The following is a 24,171-nucleotide window of genomic DNA, read 5'->3' as shown; positions in this document are numbered from 1 at the left end:
AAGATGGCGGACGCAGCCACGACGGCCAAGAAGACAAGCAAAGCCAAGGGCCGCGGGAGCGGTCGCAAGAGTGCGCGAGGCCGCAAGGCTGCCACTGCGGGCAAGAAGACCACCGCCGCCATCGAAGAGGAGGAAGAAGAGCATCTGTCGGCCGCCGAGGATGATGCCGAGGCCAACGCAAAAGAGTTCGAGGATGAGGAGGAAGAACGGGCCTTGCTGACCGACACGATCGAGCCACCGTCGTTTTCGCCTCTGGGTCGGACTGGTCCCCCAGAGCCACTTCATCAGAACAAGAAGCTGTGATGGGACCACAAGGTAAACCTGATTGGGGAGAAGCTGATCAATCCCATCCTCGTCGCCAATATGTGGTGTCTGATTCAGACCAGACTCATGACACGGGACCACGCAAGCGCAGTATGCAGAAAACCCTCCTTTATTCGTCACAGTGAAGTCACTTATATAGGGAATCATATTTAATGACGATGACGATATGTAAACTGAAAGAAACGAAACTGAAACAAGAAATAAGGATACAACACTTATTCTCCTTGTTATTTCCCTTTCATGGTCCATATCTGCGGTTACTGCCTGTCCTAAGTAGACATATTCGCCTACTACTTCCAGTGCTTCGCTACGTAACGTAAACTGCTGCTCATTCCCAGGGCTGTTGAACATTACCTTTGTCTTCCGCAAATGTTCACAGTAACACAAATTCCAGTCACGTCCGAAGAGTATCTTCTAGAAAGCGCTTCCGGCGCAGACTTGCTTTGCGGTAGGTCCAAGCATGGAGCGATATACTTCCATTATTCCCCGGAGACGGTCGTAAGAGAGTTCATATCGGGAACACATACTGTGTTGACCGCACGTCGTATGGAGAGCAGTGGCACTTTTCCGGTCATATTGTAGAGACCAAACACTCTTCCGGATAAATTCTACTACAACGGTTGGATAGTGCGACCCAAAACGTACAAACCTAGACCAATGATATGTTACAGGTGCTAAAAAGAAAGCCATTTGCAGAAATTATGTTCATATGGAGTTAACCCAGACTGCGTAACTGAATCGGGCGAGGCGAAATTCAAGTGCGGACTATGGAAATCTAATTATCATGATATTACTTCCTCTCAGTGTCCGACGAAAAAGCGAAAGATAGAGTTAAGCAAGTGCTGGGCGACGGAATAGTGGGCACCGGCAGTTGCTGAAAAGAAATTTGCCGCTGTGTCGAAAGAGTTGTTTGATGATACCACTGAAGAAGACGACCTTGTCACGGCGGATGACCAGAAAAGTGCATCTTTTGCTTCAGCTCTGAAGAGTGAGCGACACAAAAAAAAAAAAAAAAAATGCAGGACGCTGGCATTCGCTGAAGATGAATTTCTGGAACTTGAGAATTGTACACGCCAGCAGGATGTCATAGATAAGGAAATGGCGATGCTTGCAGCACAAATTTCACAGCTGCGACAGAAGAAAGCACGTATATTGCCCAACAACAAACGAAAATTTAAAAAGAGACATAAAGAAACGCTTGCTAGATGACACCACATACTGGATGTCGGCACATAGACCTGCCGCGTCGGGACCAATCAGCTTGTGCGCCCTGCCCACTCACGGTAGCGGGTCATGGTGGCGGATCGCGGAACACGGTAAGCTAAATCTAATCAATAGTGTTCCCATGACCGCTTGGCTGAGCGGCGACAGTCTTTGTAAAGGAGTACCCTATCACTACCTTCCCACTCAGTTTTCATGGGAAAATCGAGGCGAACCGAGTGCCGGTACAGGCACGCCGTTATGAAATATTAGGTCACCATACTACAAACGCCACTTAACTTGTGCAGCATTCAGCAGAAAGCAGTTGTAGTACTCACGCGTCCAAATAAAAAAAAAAACGCCACTGGTGCTAGTGTTCGTGTACTAGTTCCAGAAACAGAGCAATTAATATTGAATGGGTTAAACATTTCGTCATTACACCCTAGCACTCCAATACTAACAGGTGGAAATGCTAACGCCACGCATACTCTTTTGGGGACATGATTACAAAAGGAGTGATTAGGTTCACACTGCCTCCACAGAATGAAGTTTATACTGCTAAAATCGCCAGGTGTCGCAACACTGCCTGCAACATGACCCCACTCATCAGACCTGACCCTGTGGAAGAGCCCTGGTGCGCCACAATGGCAGGCAGAATTAGATGTCCAGGATAATGACCCTGCCCCCATTGGCGCAGTTTTTAATTCGGGGCAAGTGAAGAAAAGTTGAAATGAAAGCTTCTGTAACACATTGGGTTTATGTACGGCAGGGTACTCGAACTCGTTCAGATTTTTTTTTTTATTCGAGACGTTTGCTATCAGGCGTGTTGAAAAGGGGAACGGGAAGTAGCAGAAAGTTAGAAGGAGTGTAAGCTGGACTCTCTTAAATATTCGCAGAAGTTCCCGATAAACTGATTTTCTAACATTCATTTGCGGCAGTCACATTCACTGTTCCACAGCAGGCCTACTTTCCTTAGGTAGCACTGTCTGACGGATTCCGTAGAGGGTCCACAGCAGGTGTTTTATATCACACAGTCCCGGTGAAGCACCTCAAAGCGGGCATTTATCGGTCACTTGAAGCCATTCATCACGCCACCGATGACTCATTCAGTTAGCCCGTATACTCTTGTGTCCACCCTTCAAACGGTATACTCCAGGGTCACAGAATTACAACGACAGTGGACGATGATCAGCCAACTACTGACCTTTACTTTCTGCAACTTTGGGCACGTCGGAAACAGGCCGATATACAGGCTGCTCGGCATCCTGAAGACGTGCGAAGAGGACAGCGCATGTACGCCGTTATGAAAAATGGTGCAGTCGTTTAGGCTTAAGAACGACTAACAGGGCTCTTCTAAGGACTTTCTGTGGTATTCAAAAGAAGCGGCAGATCAAAAATCATGCATAAGGTATTAGGCTCGCATTACTGCTCCCGCCAGAGTAGTTTTCAGGTGAGGCTGAAGTCTCTTCCTTCCGGAATCTTGCACAGTGTCCGGCCCATCCTTCGACAAAGATAGTATCACAGCTTACCGAATTCGGGTTATGGGCTGCTGTCGAAGAAGCGAATGGTGAAATTGCACCTGTACATGACAAAGTTCCTTATGAGGGCTTCAAGAATTTAGAAGGAGATGCAATTAACAGCCTTTAGGATGTGGTAAATTCAGTATGGCGAGGAGAAATCCGACTCGGCTTGAAACACTCGGCAGTGACCCCAATGCCAAAGGCGGGAAAGCCTTGTTCAACTCTAATCTTTGTAGCCTATCTCACTAGCCCACAATTTGCAAGATTTATGAAAAAAAAAATGCAGCCGCCCGCCTGTCATTGCGGCTGGAAAGTCAACAAAATTCCGTGCTCGACAAATTGGTTTTCGTACCAGCCTTGACGTATAAAACTGGTTTGCTATACTAGATGAAGACGTCATACATGTTACGCCTCATGGTCACCTTCTACATACCGTGGTGGCTGCCGACCGGTCGAAGGCATACGACGTGTTACTCGCCAAGTTCCTTACCAACGTGAGAGGTATGTGCATTCGCCTACAAGTCATACAAGCGGTGCATAACCTGCTTAAAGGGTGACGGTAAAATTTTTACTGTACGATTTCCTCTGTGCCCTGACGCATTCCACCAACTTTGGGCGCCGTGCAATAATTCATTCGTACAGTTTTCGTGGCCTTATTCAGACAATTTCTGCGGGCGACACTGCGTTTGTGACGTCACAAACATAAAACCCGCGTTACTTCCCGTTCCCCTCGTGATCAAGCCCTCGAAGGAGTGGCCGTACAAGCAAGGCCGGAATTTTGTAATAACCCTCGCCATTGCTTAGCACTCCATTTCGGTAATGTAGTAATTGGACTCCACTTTTGTAACAGCACGGCTGGCGTAGGCTACACTGTATTCGGAGCAGCAAAGCTTGCGCTGGGCGAGGACCGCACCGAGGCCGACACCGCTGGCATCAGTGTGGGGTTCCGTAGGCGCAGTAGGGTCGTAATGACGAAAAATTGGCGAGGACATCAGCTCATGTCGCAATGCATCGTAGCAGGCTGGCTTCGAGAGGAAAGTTTAGTGGGGCCTTTCAGGACCTGTAAGAAGGACAATACATAGCGTCGACCGCTTGTAACGTAAGCCGCGCGGGGGCCACGAAAATATAAAAGCGGCACAGCATTCTAATAAAACATCAGTTTTTTTTTTTTTCAGGTGAAAATACACGCCAGATTGGTAGCTTCCCTTTCAAAAACGCCTTAATAATCAGTGAATGAAAATCAGCCTACCAAATCCATGGCAAGCTTAATTAACTTTAGCATATCGCGCGCAGTGCGACCTTGAAAATCACCCCGACCGCCACCCCCGCGAAGGCTATCGCGCTAACCTCTGCAGCCGCGCTCCACGCGGTATGCTGAAACATCATTTGGCTCTTTGCTTTCCCACAAAGAATGCGAAGCCTCTATGAATGATACTTTTTGGTTGGAAAGCAAGCCGCGCGGTGATGCTGAAAGTTTTTAGTGCGTTGTCACGGCTGTGGCGCTGTTGTGGCGCTGTTGTGGCAGCCCGCCCGCTGCTCACGACATCGCTCCTCCGCTGCGCAAGCATGGAGCGCGCGCGTGTGTCGCACCCTAAACACATGGTGCGACGTGCTGTGCCACGCAGAGCAGCCTGGTGCCGCGCAGGGAAGGGCAGTTGCTGTTTCGTGTATTCGCTGAGCTAATTTTAAAAATGCACTATAACCGGTATTTCGCTTCGCGCGGCCGCATAATTATAATTATAGATACATTAGGCCGCATAATTATAGATACATTTAGTTTACTGCTGTCGCTTACCGTGGCCGTCTACCGCTACCGCCCGCCGCCAGCACAGCACGCGCTGATTGGTCCCTGCGTGCGGAGTCCGTCGGAATTTGACAGGAACGTGGCGCCATCTGTCGCCATCGGGGTGATCTGCGCATGCGTACTGACACTCGCGCGGTGGCGGTAGACGGTAGCGGTAAGCGGTAGCGCTAAACTAAAAGTCCCAAGAATTTTTTATTCTATATTTGCTACTCTAATCAATTTAGGGTGAAAGGCAATTAAATCGAAAGTAGAAAGAAAAAAAAACGCGCCGATTGTGGGGACCGAACCCGTGACCTCCTCAACACCCTCAAGGCTCGGTAATAGGCAACATTAATACGGAATATGTAGAAGGTTGGACAGCTGTCGATGTAGCTCAGTTGGTAAGAGCACCGGGCGCGATATTCGAACATCGTGTATTCAGCTCCCACCATCGGCGCGTTGTTTTTCTTTCGACTTTGGATTGAATTATCACAGTACTAAGTAAGGCCAATAACAAAACGAGTTTAAAAAATCATGTTCGCTTCCCTTCCCCTCGCCATCTGTTGTTTTCTTTCCTTCCTGTGTTATAACTAGCCCCTCATTTCCCCTTCAATTTCGTGCTTAACTATTTGAGATAGGGAAACCAGTTGCATACAGCTGCCAGCAATCTTGCGCACCATAGGCAATTTGTTTCGGAGATAATTATTTAGTTATTTAATTTAATTTTTCGAATTTTCTTAAAATTGGCGTTGATATTAAATGTAATTAGCAAAGTTGAAGAGGCCCCCATTCCATTTACTTGCGATAACGGTATATCTGCTTTTCCGAGCTCCAAAGAAAGCCCGCGAAATTGAAAACCAATCACGTGACAAGCGCATTAGCACGCCACGATTGTGCTGCTCTCAACCGTGGATTGAGTGAGCCAAACTCACCGGCGGCTGTGTCTCGACGGCCCTGAGTCCCAGTTCCAGCGCTAGGCTGATGAGGTAGCGAAGGCTGCAGCCCGCTCAGCCAGCTCGCCGCGACTTGCACCGTCACATGCACCGACTGTCTCATGTGTCGGGCGAAGAAACCACCGCAGACATATCGGCTTGCCGCTGAAAACGGGGTCTTGCAGCTACGGCCGCAGCTGATTTCATCTTCACTCAAGCCACAGCTGAGAGCAGCGCAGTCGTGGCGCGCAAAGGCGCTAGTCACGTGATTTTTTTCTTGTCATTCGCAGGTTTTCTCTGGAGTTAGAAAAAGATACACCTGCGACTTTCTTTATCGCGAATAAATGTAATGAGGGTTTCTGAAGGTGCCCTCCAACTTTGCAAATAACATTTAGCATGTGAAGTCAAGATTAAGTAAATGAAAAGAATTAACGTAATTAACTATTTCCTAAACTGTGAATTGACTGTGGTGAACGATGGCTGGCAGCTCTATGCAACTGTTTTCCCTAGCCTATCTCCAATATTTTATTTTTAACCCTTTTGCACATGTTAGCTGGGACATCTGGTATATTCAACTATATACTGCGTGCTTCAACGAAGGTGATCACTAACCTTTAAAAATAGGGGTTTTGAGGTAAAGAGCAGCTTTTTGTGGTATACTAATGGCAGTGTTGGCGGGCGTCAAAAAATTCTAATGAACTCTTATTAATTAACCAATAAATCATTATTGACTAATTATTTAATTACAATTAAGTAATTATTGACTAATTAACCCATTAGCGTTGCCTAAGTAACTAATTATCTTGACTAATGTTCATACAGCTACTACTACAATATTTACTTATTTATTTATTTACATTACTTTTAGGGTAAACATTAGGCGAGGGGCGAGCGAAAACTTGAAGAAAGAACAAATCAAAAAGGCATATAATAATTAAAGAACACTGCAGAATTTACACTGGAGTAATGCGAAAGCCCGAATGCGGCTGTTGGTTGCTTTTGGATGATTCTAGTAGCTTAATTCGCTTCTTGTTTGCCCATTTTAGTCTGGTACTTTCAAATTGCGCGCCAATTCCCTTCCTATGCCCTTTTTTTTCGGCTCTACTTCCGTTGCGTGACGTCACATTCTTGACATCATATCCACTTCGGCACCCGTTTCTCTCCGCTTTCACTCCCACCTTCCTCCCTTCCCTTACGGCGTGGTTCAGGTGTCCACAGAACATACTGCGCTTTTTCTTTCCTGTTAACCAGTTATTCTAATTAATTACCTAATTAACTTATTGGCCTCATTATTTTTTCTGCAAACACACTACGTCAGCCTCTATCGATCGACACCCCTCATTAACCTCTACCACTTCTCAATTACCCGCAACTGCTGCGGACACGATTCTCCGGACACGGTCTGCGGACAGAAATCTGCGAACATAGCGAAGTAAAGCTTTCGCGTTAATAATACCAGAAGTACAATTTGAAAGAGTTTGGCAAACATACCAAACTAAAAATATGAAACATTGTATGCACTAATAGAAATAAAACGCAAAGCCTAAAAGAGCAATGATAAACAACAAATTAAAGGGCAGGTAAAGGAGGCAGAGTACAACAAGAATGTGAACAGCAATAACGTCATTCAGGAGCAGCTTACCGAGTTATTTAACGTATTTGTTCCATTCAGATGAAGTTTTTGGCAGAAATGAATTGGCGAAAGTAACCGTTCTGCAAGACGAAAGTAACCGTTCTTTTGGTGGTCAGGGCGAGCGGAGAAAAATGAAGGGGGCCATGACTTGCATTGATCGATTAACTATCAGTACTGAAACCAACCTAATCCTTTTGAAGATTGACAGCTGCCGCGGACTCACGGACACGCCAGCAAGTCATGACCCATAAAAGGCTTTCGCCTTAAGAAAGGCGAATCATGTTAACTATAATGTCAAATGTTAGGGACAAGGCCGTAAGCACAATCGAGGAGCCTTGAATGTCGCTGGAATAAACTATTGATTGGGTTGACTTGCGCCCGCTAAAGAACCAAGCAATATCGGCGGCTACGATAACAAGAGGGCTCGGCGGACGACGAACTACAAATTCTCGTTGCATTCGGCAGTACCCAATTTAAAGTCGGCGTAGCAACATCTAGATAAACCAGCCAAGGGATAAGGGAAAAGTCCGGAATTATACGAAAACAGTTGCGCTTTCCTGCGGGGATTCCAGACTAATCTCGGCTCATCTCGCGCTACAACGAAAGTGATGAAGGCGCGTTTCGCAATACTGAGCATGAACAAACAAAGAGCACTAAAATTGGCCAGTGCTCCACAATCATCGTGGTAAGTTCGCAAGCCGACGGCAGTTAAAAACAACAAAGATTCAAGTGCCTCGCGGCATTACTCTCCCCTCAAAAAAGCATCGCCTCGATGCTTTCAAAATAAACAGAGAAAGGTAAACAAAAACATCGAAAATTAAAACATCTAGGGCCTTTAGCCCGTGTAATAGGGCTTAAAACATCCACAGCTTGGTGCGCGCTGCGCCGCTGGGAAACTGCCGCGCCGTCAAGAACGACTTCGTAGTCCAATTGCCCAACTCGGCCAAGGGCCTTGTATGGGCCAAATTATCGCCGTAAAAGCTTTTTACTGAGTCCACGGCGGTGAATCAGTGCCAACACTCACACTTGATCGCCTTGCTTGTGCCCTGCGTTGCGTCATCAGAAGTTGTATCGGCGAGCGTCGGTGCGTTGCTGGTCTTTAATACGCAGCCGGGCGAGTCGTCGGGCATCCTCTGCACGCTGCAGGTAGGCGGCGACGTCGAGGTTGTCTTCGTCTGTCACGTACGTAAGGCGTCGAGCATCGTTGTTGTCTCCCTGCCGTACAAAAGCTTGAACGGGGTCGCTCTGGTGGTCTCCTGGACTGCCGTGTTACACGCGAAGATCACGTGCTGCAGGATAGCGTTCCAGGTCCTGCGTTCGGCGTCCCCGTACATGGCGATCACGTCTACGATCGTTTTGTTGAGGCGCTACGTTAGTCCATTGGCCTTGGGATAGCACGCTTTTGAACGTCGGTGGTTTGTATGACTGTAGGTCGAAATGGCTTTGTCTGGTTTGGTTTGTGGGGTTTAACGTCCCAAAGCAACTCAGGAAAGACGCCGCAGACTCCGGAAGTTTCGACCACCTGGGGTTCTTTATTGTGCACTGACATCGCACAGCACACGAGCGTCTTGATTTTCGCCTGCTTCAAAAAGCCGCTGGGCCGGGATTCAATCCCGCATTCTTGGGCACAGGAGTCGAGCGCCGTAACCACTGCGCCGCCCCGGCGGGAAAATGGCTTGCGCGAGCTCCGCCGTAAATGCTGTTCCCCTGCCCATGTTGAGCACTTCGGAGGAGCCGTGTCGCAGGAAAAGGCATTCGACGAACTTGGCGACTTCTGCTGCGGTGCCATTTGATAGGGCTTTTGCTCCAACATAGGATCATGTAACAGGCATTGTCGGGGACGGTATGGAGTTCAGTAGCCCAGCTGGTTTGATCGGGGGCGTCTTGAGTCGCTGATATTCACGGCACGCTTTCACGTAAAGTGCAATTTGGCAGTCAATCGCGGCCAATAATCCTCTTGAACACGACGCAATTTTCGTGCAAAACCTATAGGCCCATCGTGGGACGCTATCAGAATTTCTTCTGTGAGGTTTTTCGGAACAAGAAGATGACCGGTCCTATTGGCTGTGGAGTTCTTTACGAAGATGCCGTTGTATAATGCGAAGGATGACAGATAGGAGGAGGGGAAGTAGTCTCGCTTTCCAGGTACTACTAGATTTTGTAATTTAGGATCCATGCGCTGCTGTTGTGCGAATTGCTGGCGCTTACCGGTCCCAAGAAGTCGTCGCTTTCTTTCATGGGAGCAATCATAACGAACTGCTTAGGGCCAGACTTGTTAGACTACAGAAGTGTAAAATTCTTGAAGACGTTGGCTCCATCGGGCAAGGCAGCCGGAGGGGTCTTTCAAATTGGCAAGCCAGCAGAGAGCATTTATTTATTTATTTATTATTTATTGATACTGCAATCCCAGTGTTGGGATTTTAGCAGGGTGGGAATACAAACTAAGCAGTTTAACAAAACAGGCAAAAATAAACAATAATTACAGAGTAAGTTGAAGCTCTTCTGCACAATTAGGAATAAAACCAAACATACAACACAGCAGTGAAATAACAAATTCAATAAAAGGAAACTAGGTGATATCTCGCGAGAACAACGTCAGTGATGGCTGCAGCACTTCATTGTTAGTGAGGTTATTCCAATCGGAAATAGTTCGTGGAAGGAATGAGTATTTAAAGCAGTTATTTCGAACGCGAAAAGGTGTTCAAGTTAGCTGGTGTCGTTGTGGGGTTGCGTATCCGGACGAAAAAATCAGCAAATCAGTGAGTTCTGATCTGTAGTGTCTTTTAATTAATTGGTATAGAAATTTAAATCGTGCACAGCGATTTCGCTCAGTTATTGTCGGAAGGCCAGCTTGAATTAAAAGGTGTGTTACTGATGTAGGACGGTAATTGTTATATATATATATATATATATATATATATATATATATATATATATATATATATATATATATATATATATATATATATATCGTGCCGCGCTCTTTTGAACTTTCTCTAATTTATTCATGTTAGTTTGTGTGAACGGGTCCCAAATGATAGAAGCATAATCTAAGGTAGGCAGAACAATAGATTTGTAAGCAAGCAGGCGTACAGATGGGGTAGACAAGCTCAATGCCCGTCTCAAGAAAAAGAGTTTACTGAAAGCGTCACACGTTATGGGATCAACATGTTTATTCCAACTAAGATTGTTACTGACCCAGAGCCCTAGATATTTATATTCTGTCATTTCAGTTAGTGTCCTGCCGTTAATACAATAATCGAAGGGTAAGACTTTCTTTTTGTGTGTGATTCTCATTAGTACAGTTTTTCAAAGTTAATGGACATTTACCATGCTTCACACCATGCGAAAACTCTTTGTAACGCACTATTAAGTAGTTGTTGATCAGATACATTTCTCACTTCTGTATAAATAACACAGTCATCAGCGTAAAGTTTAATTTTTACAGGAATGTTAACGACAATATCATTGATATATATTGAAAACAGAGGACCAAGAACAGAGCCTTGAGGGACGCCAGAGTGAACTGTAAGCCTTTCAGAAGAATGACGGTTAAAGACAACGAATTGTTCTCTATTTGAAAGGTAAGCTGAAATCCATTTTACTAATTGTTTGTTATGAAGTATTGTATCCAGTTTATAAATTAACTTTTCGTGAGTAACCTTATCAAAAGCTTTCGAGACTCTCCATAAATACGGCATCAATCTGCGTTCCATTGTTAATTGACGAGGCGAAACCATGTATAGTTTAACTGTGTACGAGTTGAGTAACCCCTCCTAAATCCATGCTGATATTTAGTAAAACAATTATTAACTTCGAGAAAGTTTGATATGTGATTGTGAATTATGTGTTCAAGTAGTTTACAAGCAGTTGATGTGAGGGAAATAGGGCGGTAGTTATTGATTAATCGTTTGTCTCCACTTTTATGAAGCGGTTTCACTCTAGCAGTCCCCCAGTCTCTGGGCACTTGACCCTCATGTAAGGACCTTGTAAATATAACAAATAAATACTGTAAAAGAAGGCTACGTCGAGACGGCGAGGTCGTGACGGCAAGGACAGCGAAGCCTTGTCTAGCGTTTTAATCCGATCACGAATCCAGGCGCGCGCCGGAGCCGGCGCCGCGAGACGATGATGATGGTATGTACAAATGAAAGAAGAAGATCATGGCATGTACAAATGAAAGAAGGTCCACGGAAGGCTTACACAATCTGCCCGGGGGGGTCGAAAGCGGCCAGCCTGGCCGCTCCTAACTAACCGATGTACCGCGGCGCACAAACTGTTTCAATCGAGAAACATGAACAATTTCAGTTCCACGGTGGCGTCGATCGGCTGGGGGATCAACAAGCGTGACTTTGTAGTTAACTGGAGAAGTTTGGCTGATGATCTCGTAGGGACCAAGGTAGCGGTGATGGAATTTGTCACTAAGGCCAGTGGTGCGCAGTGGTGTAAAAAGCACTACTTCGTCACCCGGACGATAAGAGACCACGCGATGCGTAGAATCGTAGCGACTCTTGCGGTCTTCCTGGCACGCTGCTGTGTTGAGGCGGGCAAGATGACGGCATCTGGCCACACGAGATAAGAACTGGGTAGGTACTGATGTGGAGCAGTCGGGCGTAGAGAAGAAGGAAGCGTCGAGAATTGTAGTGGGAGGACGGCCATAAACGAGGAAAAATGGAGAGTAACCGGTAGTCCGCTGTACTGCTGTGTTATAGGCGAACGTGACGGATGGTAGAATAGTGTCCCAATTTCGATGATCCGGTGTGATGTACATGAAGATCATATCCGATTAGGTGCGGTGAAATCGCTGAGTCAGCCGGTTAGTCTGGAGATGGTAGCTTGAGGTTGTCTTATGAAGGATGGATGGCGCGTAAAGAACTTCGGCAACGACTGTCGATAAGAATTAAGGCCGTCCCGCGGTCACTTAGGAGTACCCGATTAGCGCCATGACGCAATACAACTGATCGCAAAAAGAAATTTGCTACTTCTTGAGCGGAACCGGTCGGTAGAGGTGCTGTCTCAGCGTAGCGTGTAAGGTGGTCGACAGCTGTTATAATCCAGTGGTTACCCCCATCGGAGAGAGGTAGGGGACCATATAAGTCGATGCCGACTACGTCGAATGGCGTGGCGGGACAGGGAACAGGTTTTAGAAGGCCAGCGGGCGAAGAAGTCGGCCGTTTGAGACGTTGGCACAGAAGGCAGGATGCGACATATTTGGCAACGCTGGAAGATAGGCCAGGCCAAAAGAATCGTTTTTTCACGTGGTCGTAGATTTTGTCAGCACCAAGGTGACCTGCAGTAGCGTCATCGTGGAGAGCCGCCAGTATACGTGGGCGAAGCACACGCGGCACGACCGGGATCCAGCGAGTTCCATCAGGGCAATACACGAAGCGGAGTAGGATGCCATCTTCGAGCTTGAAATTGCGAAGCTGTCGGCGAAGCCGAGCATTGGGTGGGTCCGAAGCGCCAATAAGGCGGTCGATGATGGAACGGCAGTAGGCATCGGCTAATTGCTGTGAGCGGAGAGCGTATTTGCTCTCAGAGTCGTCAAATGAAACTGTTGTGATATACGTCGGGGAAAGAGATGGTCGGCTGTGGTCATAGGTGGAAATGCATTGGGAAGAAAAACAGCAAGCCGATTCCGAAAGTGGACAGCGAGAAAGAGCGTCGGCGTCTTGGTGTTGGCGACCCGATTTATAAGTGACGTCGAAATGGTATTCTTGCAGGCGTAGAATCTAACGGCCAAGTCGGCCTGTCAAATTTCTGAGCGAAGACAACCAGCAAAGAGCATAGTGATCGGTCACAACTGTGAAGTACCGACCGTATAGGTAAGGGTGAAATTTTTGGACAGCCCAGACGACGGCAAGGCACTCCTGCTCGGTAATGGTGTAGCTTTTCTCAGCTGGAGTCATAGTCCGACTGGCGAAGGCAATCACTTTCTCACGCGAAGTTGCATCGCGCTGCAGAAGTACAGCGCCAAGACCGAGACCACTGGCATCAGTGCGCAGGATGGTTGGAGCACTGTCACTGAAGTGGCCAAGAACAGGGTCTGATGTGAGGGCGTGCTTCAGGTTATTAAAAGCAGTTTCGCACTGTTCAGTCACACGAAAGGGCTGCGTGCTTTAAGTAGCTCATGAAGTGGAGCAGCAAAAGTTGCAAAATGCATTATAAAACGCCGGGAATAAGACGCCAGGCCGAGAAACCTGCGCAATTTTGTAGTCCGTTGTGGACGAGCAAAGTTCAAGACCGCGATGATTTTTTCAGGGTCTGGACGAATGCCGTCATGGCTGACTAGATATCCCAATATTTTAATTTCCTTCGGTGCAAAGTGGCACTTCTTGGTGTTGAGCTGAAGGCCCGCTGGAGCGAGACACGTGAGGACCTCATTCAGACGCGTGAGATGGTCGTTAAAAGTTGACGAAAAGATGACAATGTCATCCAAGTAACATAGACAGGTTCTCCATTTTAGGCCACGAAGCACAGTATCGATCATTCTTTCAAATGTCGCTGGTGCGTTACAAAGTCCGAAAGGCATAACATTAAATTCGTAAAGGCCATCGGGAGTTGCGAAAGCGGTTTTTTCTTTATCGTCCTCGTGCATAGGTATTTGCCAATAACCTGAGCGGAGGTCCAAAGTCGAGAAATATTCGGCGCCTTGGAGAGAGTCAAGGGCGTAATCAATTCTTGGCATTTGGTATACATCTTTGCGGGTAATTTTGTTGAGTGCGCGGTAATCAACACAAAAGCGCACTGAGCCGTCCTTTTTTTAACTAACACTACTGGGGAGGACCATGGGCTTGTCGAGGGACGAATAATATTGCGATGGAGCATGTCATTTACATTTTCTTCAGTTACTTTTCGTTCAGAGAGGTAAACCCGATAAGGCCGTCGGCGAACGATAGAGTTACCTTCAGTAATGATGCGATGGTGCGCAACACTAGTCCGTCCCAGTGGTGGGGAAGCATCAAAAATGGCTTGGTGGTGTCGAAGCAATGTCAGCAGTTCTTGGCGTTGGTTCGGCGTGAGGTTAGGATTAATAGTCTTTGTGAGAACAGAAAGAGAGACGTCTGGCGAAACACGGTGCTAAGGCAAGGGGGCGGTGAGCACCATCAAGGACAAAGGTTGAACATCCACCAGGCAGGGGAGAGAAGTTCCTTTTGGGTGCACGAGGGATTCACGTGAAGTGTTAGTGGCCGCTACTGTCGCTGAGCCGTTGCAGAACCTCACAAGCCTAGACGGGAAGGCGATACCGCGTGCAAGATGACGATAAGATGGTGCGATGAGTACGTCCCCGTCAGTGATGTGGTCAGAAACAACGGTAAGCAGTTTTTCGCACTGAGGCAAAACAGTATCAGCGGCGGCAACGAGGGGATGATGTCGTTCAGAAACTTCAGATGAAAAATCGCTGTCTGTCATATGGATAACACGGTCGCCACAAGAAATTAACGCCGAAGCGGTTGACAAAAAATTCCTTCCAAAAATCATCAGATGTGCATAAGGTGAGAGCACAGCAAACTGCACATGATGGCGGACGCCGTCAATAACAACTCGGACGGTGCACTTCGCTAAAGGGCGCAAAGGGACGTCATTGGCTCCACGGAGTTCAGGCCCATCATATGGTGTCGTCACTTTTTGCAAACGGTAGCACAAATCAGCGTGAATGACAGAAATTGCAGCCCCTATATCAATCAATGCTTTGACCGGTAATCCTTCAGCGAAAACAGAAATCACATTATACGAGCGATCAGGAGGACTTTTAGTAAGTTCGCAGAGTGCAGTTTGCCCTCCGGAAACTGCAGCGCTTAGTTTTCCGAATGGCGGACAGGGAGAGTTGTTGCGGGTCGGAGAGGGGAAACTGAGCGGCGGTATGGGGATAGGGACCGGCGTCGGGATGCATGGGTTCCACGCGGCTCACACGAGGATTCTGGAGGTGGGGATGATCTTCGAGGTGGGCTTGGAGTAAACCGGCGTTGATAATATGACGTTGAAGGCATGTCACTTTCAAAGGTGTCGTAACCACGGCGCTCATTCTGGAGGCGGCAATGACAGAAGCGGGATATATGTCCTCTAATGCCACAGTAATAGCAAACTGGTCGGGAGGGGCGCCAAGGTGCGTAATAGGGTGGTGCAGGTTGAGCCGTCGCTATTGCATTGACGTGATTGTAGGTTGGTGGCAGTCAGGGCGGGGGAACCAAAGGAGGGGGGGGGGGACGCTGTGACGTGCGCATAAGTCGGTACTGGGCGGGGTGCAGGAGGGTTAGATGCCATAGGTTGGGTGATTGTTGCCAACTCTTCTTTGACGATGCTACGGAGACCGGCGTCATTAGAAGTTACGGAAGAATGAGCGCACTCGTATCGACAGACAGGCTTGAGGGCCTGGAGCTCCTCGCGGATGATGGCTCGAATAAGCGCCCGCAGATCGAGATCAGCATAGGTCGGGCCAGTAGCGTTGGTGGGCTGCAATCGGGAGGACTGCAGCTGGTCGATGCGTTGGCAGGTCGTAATAATGGAATCAATAGTTGAAGGATTCTGAGCAACTAGGGTGTTATAAGCCATAGAATTGATTCCTTTCAAGACGTGGTGTACTCGTTCGGGTTCCGCCATTGTGGGACTAATACGCCGGCAGAGTGCAAGTATGGCCTCTATGTAAGACGCATAGGACTCATCGGGACCTTGACGGCGGGAAGCGAGCTTGTTCCTTGCGATCTCCGTCCGAACAGCCGGGTCGACGAAGTACTGTCGGAATTGCTGCTTGAAGGTGGGCCAGTTAGTTGTGTGGGGCTCGCGGTTGATGAACCAATTCCTGGCAACCTCAATCAGGTAGAAAGAAACGTTGAGAAATTTCAGAGCATCGTCCCACCGGTTGTAGGAACAGCAGCGTTCATAGGTGTCAAGCCAGTCATCGACGTCTTCATCGCGACGACCAGCGGACAGCGGCGGGTCGCGCTGTCGTGTGGGCACAGTCGGAGGGGGTGGTGCAGCCGAGGTAGAGGGTCCGGCCGGTTCGTGGGTACTGTCGGTAGACATAGCGATGGTGGCAGTTGCCAAACGGCGACCGGAACGTAGCTCCAGCGAGAGGCAGGGCCCAAGGCAGCAAGGGGATCAAATTTCACCTCCACCACTTGTAAAAGAAGGCTACGTCGAGACGGCGAGGTCGTGACGGCAAGGACAGCGAAGCCTTGTCTAGCGTTTTAATCCGATCATGAACCCAGGCGCGCGCCGGAGCCGGCGCCGCGGGACGATGATGATGGTATGTACAAATGAAAGAAGATCATGGCATGTACAAATGAAAGAAGGTCCACAGAAGGCTCACAATACTTAGATGTCCATTGTGCATATATTTTCAAAAAGGCATTAGGTATGTTCTCTGGTCAGCTGATTTCTTTATGTCAAGGTTAAGTAACATGTTTAAAATGCCATGCTCACTAACTACGTCATCTAGAGGCGGGAGGGAAGCTTCAAATTTCGGAAAAATGTTATTGTCATCATTAAACACGGACTTAAAATGTTCATTGAATTCATTAGATACTGTTTGTGCATCACTGACCAAAACACCTTTGATTTCAAACTCGTTATTGACCTTTGATGTTGGGGAGACCAAACGCCAGAATTTCCCGGGAGACTCAGAGATAAATTTGGGTAACGATTCTTCAAAGTAACGCTGTTTGTCAGCGATAGTGTTCTGTTTGAGCTGAGAACTAACCAAACTGATCTTTTGTTCTAATTCCGGAGAATTACTTGTTGCTTTTTTCTTTTTCATCCGTTTCAGTTTACTTTTTAACTGCAATGTCGCCCGAGAAATCCATGGGCTTTTTGTCATCTTTTTAACAATAACCGGCACGTGGCATTCAATGCATTCGTGTATCATAGCTTTAAACAGGTCCCAAAGTTTGTGAACAGTGTCAGTGCTATTACAAAATGTATCAAAGTTGAAGGAAAGAACATCGACAATGGAAACATCATCAGCTCGAGAGAAGTTTCTAAAATGCATTTCTGAGCAATTTTTATCAACAGTTAAGCCGGAAAGAGTGAGTAGAACGGCTTGGTGATCATAGATACCGGATATGACTACACATTTAGCTGTATCTAAAATTGTGCCAAAAACAAAAAGAAAGGTCTAGTGTGGATTTTGAACTCCCTTGTATTCGGGTCGGCTGCTCTACAGTTTGTGTCAAGGCATATAAGAACGCTATATCAAGCATGGCTTCCCTTGATTCATCGCTATAGGCTTTGATTGCGAAATTTGGCCAGTCAATATCCGGTAAGTTGAAATCGCCTGCTAAAATAATTCGATCATTTGGCTTAATAAAAGTTCTCATATAATCTGCCACATTATTTAAAACACTGACAGGTGATCCAGGAGGCCTATACAAAGATCCAACAATGTACCGCACCATGTTGTGGTAAGCCTTACAGAAAATGCATTCGATATTAGGCACTCCAGGCATGCCCACTATGTTGAAATAATTTTTGAAGATTATGGCGACTCCTCCTCCTTTGCTACCACGGTCTTTTCTAAGTACACTGTAGTAAACTAGTGCGAATTCGCTATCGTAAAAGGTTTCGTTTAACCATGTCTCAGTTAAAACCGCGATATCTGGATCTTCGCAAAGTAAAATTCCTTCTAACTCACTAATTTTATTTAATATGCTTCTGCAGTTTGCATTTGATATCTTTAGCGATTTGGGAACGGGCTTTTGCTGTCAGTTGTTTTTGCTGTCAGATGTTTTTGCTGTTTAATTTAAAACGTGCATGTTTCACTTCATCCCAGCCATGCATTATACTGTCAACGGACAATTTATTGTACACCGATTTCACCTTGGCTCCATTTTCCTTTTCCCGGGCGGCACTCTTTCACAGGTGCTTTCGGATTTCCCGCATTCTGGTAGAAAAGTCTTCAGAAATTGAAATTGAGGATCCCTTTAGCTTGTAGGCTGACTTTAACGCCGATGCTTTTTCTCGGTAATCTATAAACTTGACTATCACAGGACGTTCCTTATCTCTATTTTTTCGACCAAGTCGATCACACCTATCAATGCCAGAGAGAGTTAACCCTAATTTGTCTTGAAATACCTCAGTAATCAGTTTACTTTCAAGTTCGGCTGCTGTTTCTTCGTCTTCCTCAGCTAATCCGTATATAACTAAATTGTTTCTGCGACTCCTATTTTCCAAGTCATCGACTTTGGAAAGAAGCGCCGATAACTGTTTATCAACCTTCCCGACAGTGTCCTCTATTGTAATCACACGGTTGTTCAAAGCGTTCAAATCTGTCAGCTGTTTTTCTAAACCTTCTATGCGTTTGGTCAGAGATAAAATGTTCCGCTCAATATCGGTTTGAGAACTACGTAAGACTTCCATAGCTGAGGTCAACGTTCCCTGGCCGTCCAGTACTTCTAAAAGCATTTCTTTTTCAGTAGGGCCCGGATTTGCCTCAACATCCCCACACGTCAAAAGGTATCTCGATATAGAAATGACATAACTGAAGACATTCATCAAAGGTAGCGGGCAGGGCAGCAGCACTAAGAAGCGGTTATCGCTTCGATAGCATTTAGTAGATAAGTATCGACTGACCTGCAGCGCAAAACAGAAAGGGTTCCTTAGCATGTTGCCGCTCAGGCTGCTGCCATGCCCACTGGTGAGGCTCGATGTGGTCTGTCCTTTTACAGCGGGGAAGCAGGTCATGTGGACCGACGTAACCGCTGTTGGCATTGACGTGGCGATGATAGCTGGCGCTGTCGGATCTTCCACGAGGCAAATGTTACCGACACGTGTCGATGATATCGCATACGCCCCCAGGCTTTCACTGTGACTTGGTGTATCATTGAAACAACTGCATGACGATAATTCAGCTCGCAGCAAAACCGCAACAACCTGCAGCACAAAACAGAAAGGGTTCCTTAGCATGTTGCCGGTGAGGCTGCTGCCAAGCATGGTGATCGCATACCACCTTGAATGGTCTAACATGGAACGGGTGGAACTTTCAAGTGGCCCAAATGATCGCGAGGCACTTCATCTCGGTCGTCGATGCTTTTGAGAAGGACCTGCTAGCGTACTCGATAACTGTCTCCTGTCCGGCACTCTTCTGAAGGAGAACGGCTAGGCCCATACAGCTCTCTTTAGTGTGAATTTCCGTCTCAGCGTTTTCATCTAAGTAGTCTAGTTGATCAAAATAGCTTTTTGGGCCAGTTAGCTCATACAAGCTCAGGACGGGAGACGACTGTAGGTGGCTCTGCCCATTTATATGGCACGTCAGCCTTTGTAAGCTGCGCCAAGGGCTCGGCGATGCGGGAAAAGTTCCTCACAAATCGGAACGCAGGCAGATAAAGGCGTAGGAAGCAAGGTATGAGCAAGGCTCAAGGCTTTTGCCCGGCGGGAGCCCGGCGAGAAGAGTTGCGCGGCCGGCGTGCGCCACGGGCCAGCGGGATGTGCACGGATGATGGAACGGAGACCTGCCATGGACGAAGACGGAAGCGGTGCTTGCAGAGAGAGGCGTATTTGTGTTAGTTGCTGCGTCGCGAGGAGTAATATTCCTAATACCGTCGTATGTGCTCCGGCCGTATCGCATCGCGCTATTTACGCCGCCGTGTGTTTTGTCTTGCAGCGTTAAAGCCCTCATCATCGTTCTGTTTTATTATTGGTATTGAATTGTCAGGAGTCTCGACCTCATGTTTGCAGCGCAGGAGCGCCCGGTGTTTTTTCTTTTTTTTTTAGTGCTTTTTCATTTACCCGGAATAAACCGGTGTTTTTAAGAGATTGGATTTGTCAATCGTCGGGCGAGACCATGGCTCGCGGTTCCGTTTTCTAGTATGTGGAGCCTTCGTCTGGCGCCCAACGTGACTTTTGCTCGAGCTTTTGTTTGGCCAGCGCGTATCGTAAGTTTGGTGAAAACATTCCGCGGTTTCATGCGCAGCCATGTCGGATTATTTCAACTTACCTGGCGCAGCGCCAATCGACAGATGTATATTAGCCTCCCACCCATGCGGGTTCCGTGATAGAGCACTTAGGAGAAAGGAAAAATGAACACTCGAACTTCGCTAGCGGAATGATTGACCTACTGTCCCAGCTCCTTCAATCAGAAGTATATTTAACAGAAATGTTGCCACTTTCATAAGCGCCCATTCCCTTGCATCACGATAATCTGCTGTAGCTGAATTTAGCCTATGCCAAAGTTTGAAAGATACATCGACAAGAAATCTGTTTGTGATATTCTAGAAGCAATTGATTACTATAAAATAGCAATGGCAATTTCCGACTGCGCTCTGGTCACGCATGTGCTTCCTGTAGCATTAGTAGGTTCCGCAGTAACTTAAAGGTGTAGACAGCGGCCGTTCACAGCAAAGCAGGATTTTGTAGAGTGTTTTCGAGAAGAGTTCTTACTGCCTGACTACGTCGTCCACATGGAAGACGAGCTTTGCGCCAGGATGCAAGGAGTAAAAGAGAGCTTGCTCGAGTGTTTGCACAGTTTACAAAGTCTCCATGAGCGAGCAGATCCTGTAGTTCCGGATCCAGAGAAGGTGGCTCATGCAATACATAGATGCCATCCAAGGTACAGTCATAAAAATGAGTGTAAACACGGCAAATCGTGTCGCCCTGCATAATCACCGCAGCCTAGCGAGCGCTGGCAAAGAGTTGACTTGCGAGATACGCTCGGTAAGGCTTTTAAATGAGCGGATGCACTCCCTGCCATCAATGCCGTCTGTTGCCTCGTCTAGGCTTGCAGTCTGCGTTAGTTACAACACGTGGCGATAAAAGGTCAAGAAAGGCCCACGCATATTTATGATGCATGTCGAGTGCGCAGCGACAAGATTCTAAGAAGTCCTGTAATGCCTGTCTTCTGCTGTTCCCACGCCCACGATTGCTACTAGGTTTGCTTGTGCAGTCATTTGATGTGTGTTTCCAGCTGCTCTTGCAGTCGGGAGACGTTGAGCTTAACCCTGGCCCTGGTTCCGGTGGTTCTGGTGTTGTTACGCGGTCTAGAGACAATGAAAGAGATGAAACACTACAGGGAAAGGTGAATGATATGTTGACGCACTGCTAAATGGAAACGGAACAGTCACGTCTAGTTACTTCCATTACTGAGATTAAAGAATGCCAGGAAACTATGAAGAAGAGCATTTCTGATATTGATGCGAGGCTGTCTGCGGTTGAAACCAAAACATCATCCGATGACGTAGCTCGACAAGAGTTGCTAACCCTGCGTGAACTCGCGGACAACCTGGTTCGTGAAAATGCCAGACTGCGGGTTTCTCAAGCTCAGTTAGAAGACCGGCAGCGAAGAGACAACTTAATATTTTTTGGATTGTCTGACAGTTCATCGGAAACATGGGAAGAAACCGAAGTAAAGCTGTTAGACATTATTTCCAGCTGCTTTAGTCCAGTGCTTACAAAGGATGCGTTTGAACGTTCTCATAGAATTGGTGCATTCTCAGACGGAAAATGCCGCCCTGTTATCGTGAAGTTCCGCTCATTTAAAACGAAGCAACAGGTTCTATCTCAGTCTACCAAACTAAAAGATAAAAGTATCACCATGAGTGAAGATTACTCGTTTCAAACACGCCAAGCCAGGAAAAAGTTGCTTCAGTTCAGAACAGGACGGGTATTACAAACTTAGGTACAACAAACTGCATATTAATAGCCAATGCTACAGCTATAACCCTTTTCGCGATTGCGTTTTCATTGAAAGTAATCTTCGGGAACCTACACCATTTTTTGATGGTGAAACTAGTAACGTCACATCTGGCTCGTCGCATACTAAGCATGCCGATCGCTTGAATTCTTCGCCGGACTACAATCAGCATTCAAGTATCGATACACCTGACCTGACAGGTCCTGCGTCGTAGGGATGTGCGAGGGGCGGTGGGTCGGCACCTGGTACTGTAAACTCTCTTTCTGTTCTTTTTACCAATATAAGAAGCTTATTACCTAAGCGCGATGAACTTAATTCTGTCATTTATTCGTGTGATGCTGACGTTGTGTTATTAACGGAAACATGGCTTTCTTCCATGATAGCCAACAAAGAACTGTTTGATTGTAGAAAGCGTTATAATGTGTTTAGATTAGATAGAGGTCAAAAATGTGGCGGAGGAGTTTTAATAGCTGTCGCGGATAATATTGTTGCATCACCTATTAATTTTTCTAATAGCTTGGAGTTGGTTTGGGTAGAACTTTGTGCACATTTTAAGAGGATGATTTTGGGCATATATTACCGTCCCCCATCTTCGAGCCAGACTTTTGTTGACGAATTACATGACGCCCTTAACCTAATCACTGTACGCTTTCCGAGCATGCCTATTCTCTTAGCTGGAGACTTTAACTACCCCAGTATCATGTGAATTGATACTTCGCCTTATCTGAGCCCTTTCTCCACTGAATGTAACAAGTTTTTGACGACGTGTTTGGACTTCAACCTGTCACAGTTGGTCTCTAAACCTACTCGAACTACTTCATCCACATCTAGTGTTTTAGATCATGTTCTAACTAACGTACCGCATTTTATCTCTTCGGTTTTGCACCTGCCTGGCCTCAGTGATCATTCCTTGCTGCACTTTGATGTGCAAATTCCTGCTTGTAGCCACCTCAATCAGATTAAGCGCATTAAAGATTATAAACGGGCCGATTTTGACACCATTAACCGCGAACTAGCTCTTTTTCTGAACGAATACTTACCTGGGTTCTCACTGCGTTCTGTTGACACTAACTGGAAATTATTTAAGTACGCCGTCGAACGTCTCACTAAAACTTTCGTGCCGCTTAGGTCCTTGAGGTGGAACAGGGAATCTCCTTGGTATAATAATCTTTTAAAAAGACTTTCCAATAAGAAGAAGCGTTCGTTTCGCTCTGCCAAGTTGTCGAATTCTAAGCAACGATGGGAATCCTATTTCCTCACAGCAGCAGAGTACAAAACTGCGCTAAAAAGCGCCAAGGACTCATTCTTTAACCATACTTTACCTGCTATGTTGATTAACAATCCTAAACAATTTTGGAACATTGTCAACAAGGAAGACACATCCACAATATTACTCACATCTTCTGACGGTGTTGCGTTTCCACCTAACGAATGTGCTTCTATTCTTGACAATGTTTTCGCGGCGGCAGCTTTTTCTGACAATGTTTCTATTGCTAATCAAGAGGGCCCTGTTTTTGATGTTGTTCCCATGAATCCAGTTCTATCTGACGTATCAGGCGTTCTGAATCTTATTGAAAATCTTAAGGTCTCCTCCTCCTGCGGTATTGACAATATTAATTCTAAGTTTTTGATAAACACAAAGTCATCATGCTCCATAATCCTTACTAAATTATTTGATCAGTCTCTTGAAACAGGTTGTATTCCCAATGATTGGAAAGTTGGGAAGGTGATTCCTCTGCATAAGTCTGGAAATAAACATTCTCCTCACAACTTTCGTCCTATATCACTCACTAGTATCCCTTGTAAGATCATGGAACATGTTATATACTCGCATCTTGTTTCTTTTTTAGAGTCGAATTCCTTTTTCAGCATAACCCAGCATGGATTTCGTAAGTCATTTTCATGCGAAACTCAGCTAATATGCTTCACACATGACCTTCATTGCATCATTGATCGCGGGCTTCAGGCAGATTGCATATTTATAGACTTTTCTAAAGCGTTTGACAAGGTCTCTCATGCGCTTCTCTTCCTTAAATTAAATAACCTGAACATTGACCCTAAGGTGCTTGCATGGCTGAAGAGTTTTCTTTCAAACCGTTCACAATACGTTACAGCAAATAACATTGATTCACATTCTATACCTGTCCGTTCTGGCG

At 46.5% G+C, this 24,171-nt stretch overlaps 1 pseudogene; it reads left to right on the top strand.

Annotated features, from left to right (window-relative positions):
* The window catches only part of LOC146183231 (uncharacterized), a 28,241-nt pseudogene continuing 4,070 nt past the window's right edge, over window positions 1-24,171 (top strand).

Source organism: Amblyomma maculatum, chromosome 7 (assembly GCF_055883805.1).
Source record: "Amblyomma maculatum isolate TAMU_Amacu chromosome 7, ASM5588380v1, whole genome shotgun sequence".
Classification (NCBI taxonomy): Eukaryota; Metazoa; Arthropoda; class Arachnida; order Ixodida; family Ixodidae; genus Amblyomma; species Amblyomma maculatum.
Note: the sequence above shows the minus strand (reverse complement) of the source record. Positions and strands in the feature narration are given on the sequence as shown.